General features: G+C 39.2%; 1 pseudogene; it reads right to left on the bottom strand.

The window, feature by feature from the left end:
• Positions 1-624: 624 nt before the first annotated feature.
• LOC128627421 (4-hydroxybenzoate polyprenyltransferase, mitochondrial-like) lies at positions 625-1,841 on the bottom strand (annotated as a pseudogene).
• Positions 1,842-2,490: the final 649 nt, after the last annotated feature.

Raw genomic sequence — 2,490 nt, 5'->3', positions numbered from 1 at the left:
GCAGTGAATAGATGTTACAATTTTAAAACATCCAGCCCCGATTTTCTATAGGAGCTTTTGTTTTTCTCTGAAAATAAAATCCATTACCCTACTTATGAGATTCCCTACTTATGACATTAACTTATGAGATTCTTTTTCTGATGTGTTCAAACTCATATTCCCCTTGTTTAAGAAAAGAATCGTAATGAGCAGAAGAATGCATCAACTTAAATACTCAAGGTCATCTCAAATTCTGGTTTCTGTGATAAAAAATGAATTTTTTTTTCTAGAAAATTGTTTGACTAAAATCCAGGCAAATTTCTGCCCTTGCTGGTGTAGCTCAGTGGATTGAGCATGGGCCTACAAACCAAAGGATCATGGTTCGATTCTCAGTCAGGGCACATGCCTGGGTTGTGGGCCATTTCCTGGCAGGGGATGCACGAGAGGCAACCATACATTGATATTTCTCTCCCTCTCTCATTTCCTTCCCCTCTAAAGATAAATACATAAAATCTTTAAAAAATTCAGGCAAATTTTTCTAAAACTTTATCTTTTGATTCTTAAATTTTTAATATATTATAACATTGCTTATTTGAGTTTAATTATAAGGTGACAGAACCTGAGACTGTTTTGTAAAAATTTGTTTTAAAAATTCCTAAACTTTATTTGCCAGTTTTCTATTCTACTATCTATGATTTTCCTCATTTTATCTGTCTTTTTATCTTTATGCTAATCTCCAAGGACAATCTCTAAAAAAACCATTAGACCTATTATTTGTTTAAAGATTGATTTATCCCCACAGTCCTCACATCTGTGACTGTCTAGAGTACAAAGCTAAAGAGCCAGGTGGTCTCACCTGACAAGGGCAGCGTAGTAGGGAGTTGCTCTGCTCACTGTTCACTCCCGCCAGACTCAGCATCACCAGCCTCACAACATGGAAGCCACTGAGCTACTGCCTGATATTTCACTGAGTCACAGTGTCATGGACTTAAGACCAATGACAGCATCATCTGTTTTGTCCCAATAGGGATAGACAATTATGTATCAGTGTTCACATAATTCCATAAAAATAAATAGGAAAACAAACAGATTACAGGAGTTCTAGACAACAGATCATTCAAATAATGCTCCCCAATTAAAAGTCAACCCTAAGATTAACTGGGGTGGGCCAGTGTTTAATTCTTTTTTTTTTTAAGATTTTATTTATTTATCTTTAGAGGGGAAAGGAAGGAGAGAGGGAGAGAAATATCAATGTCTGGTTGCCTCTCGTGGGTCCCCTGCTGGGAACTGGCCTGCAACCCAGGCATGTGCCCTGACTGGGAATCGAACCGTGGTTTCTTGGTTCCCAGGCCTGTGCTCAATCCACTGAGCTACACCAGCCAGGGCTAATTCTTTTTATTAGTGGGTAGGTGATGACAAGAAGTACAGATGCTAATCTCAGAGGTACACTTTTCATCATAATTCCTGTCACATGTCATTAATAGTACAACTTGCCCCATGTATCAGAACAACTCCATTCCCAGAGAAGGTTAATATACACCAATCTGGAAAATAACCTGATTCAGAGGCCAATCAAAGCTCCAGGCACATGGCAGTCTCAGCGATCAGATTCCAATGGGATTGTCCAACTGCGTGAAGAACAGGTATGACTGTAGAGGGCGGGACCCAAACCCGGGCCCTCCATGCCACAGTCTGAGAGGCTGCTCAGGCCTCGGGTTTCCTAGGCAGTGGGAGCCAACAGCAGCGAGCAGCCAGGTTTTCTGCATGGCTGCAGACAAGCGAGAGGTGACACTGGGAAACAGCATTCTAGTCCCCTGTTCTGTGTTCTTTGTTCTCTGTCTGTCTGTCTCTCTCCTCTTCATTTCTGCTCATATTTTGGTTACTGAATACTTTTAATTCTTTTTATGATGGCATTGTGGCACCATTGTTATCTTATTAGCTATACCACTGTATCAGTCAGGGTTATCCAGAGGAATAAAACCAATAGGATATAGTAGCAGATTCATTTTAAGAATTTGGCTCAGGTGATTGTGAGAACTAACTACAGCAGTCCTCTTTTACTCAACGGAGATGCATTCCAAAACCTCCAGTGGATGTCTAAAAGAGCAGTTAGTACCTAACTATTTATTCTATGTTTTTACCTACGCACACATAACAATGTTGACATTTACCTTTTAAGTTAGGCACAGTAAGAGATTAACAATAACTAGTATAATAAAATAGAACAATTATAGCAATATACTCTATTAACGTTATGTGCATGTGGTCTCTTTCTCAAAATATCTTACTGTACTCATGCTTCTTGTGATGAGGTGAGATGAGAAAATGACTTATTAAATCAAGGTTGTTTACATTTTCACTTAAACCTTATGCATTTTCCACACATATCAGAATTGGCAGCATCACTACTCTTGCACTTCAGGGCCATTAAGTTAAAAAAAGGTTACTTGAAACAGGCACCTCTATACTGAAGAAGTTGATCTGGCAACTGGACGCCTACTACTTCAGTAA

The sequence above is a fragment of the Artibeus jamaicensis genome, unplaced genomic scaffold (assembly GCF_021234435.1).
Source record: "Artibeus jamaicensis isolate MK-2021 breed Jamaican fruit bat unplaced genomic scaffold, CSHL_Jam_final contig_391, whole genome shotgun sequence".
In the NCBI taxonomy this organism is placed as follows: domain Eukaryota; kingdom Metazoa; phylum Chordata; class Mammalia; order Chiroptera; family Phyllostomidae; genus Artibeus; species Artibeus jamaicensis.
Note: the sequence above shows the minus strand (reverse complement) of the source record. Positions and strands in the feature narration are given on the sequence as shown.